A 693-nucleotide genomic window follows, 5' to 3' on the forward strand; every position below is an offset into this window, starting at 1 on the left:
TCGATTTTCGAATATTTATAATATTTTTTTATTTAGTATCCTCGGATATTAACAATTACATCCCATGAACGATTTGGCATCAGATCCCAAAGGTTCAAACTAAATACAATGAATACAAATATAGAGATTTTTTTTAAAGATCAAGCCATTATAATCCTTTGATCCTGGAGATATTGGGAGTCTTCATTGCTCTTCTGAAAGCACAGTGAGGCGTTGATCATCTTGTAAAACTCGATGTAAAGTGCCCTTCTTGGTCTTTTGTTTTAGCCGGTGACGTATTGAGCCAAGTACCGTCAACACTGATTAACATTTCTCATCAAGTTATATAGAAATATGAAGACAGCCAGAAAAAAATGCCCATTTGTCAAATGTAAATACATGCTGTCTTCTTATCAACATTATATAATCATATAATATGACCAATGAAACAATTGGTAATATTGAGATAAACTTATTTGCAATTTAGCATCAGCTAAAACAGCAGGAATTGAAAATGCATATTTTGTCATACAAGTAGAGTTTCATCTATACAATGGAGTGGATTAAATAACATTAGAAAATTGACAAATATAATAGTTGTCTTGGTTTATCCTCCCTGGTCTTGTATTTGTTTTATACACAATATTTACTCCCTGCTAAATAACTAGGGCAGTTAGCAGAGACTACCAGTTATCAAATTTCAAAATTAATTAG

This window comes from Gadus morhua, chromosome 20, assembly GCF_902167405.1.
Source record: "Gadus morhua chromosome 20, gadMor3.0, whole genome shotgun sequence".
NCBI classification, from domain to species: Eukaryota; Metazoa; Chordata; class Actinopteri; order Gadiformes; family Gadidae; genus Gadus; species Gadus morhua.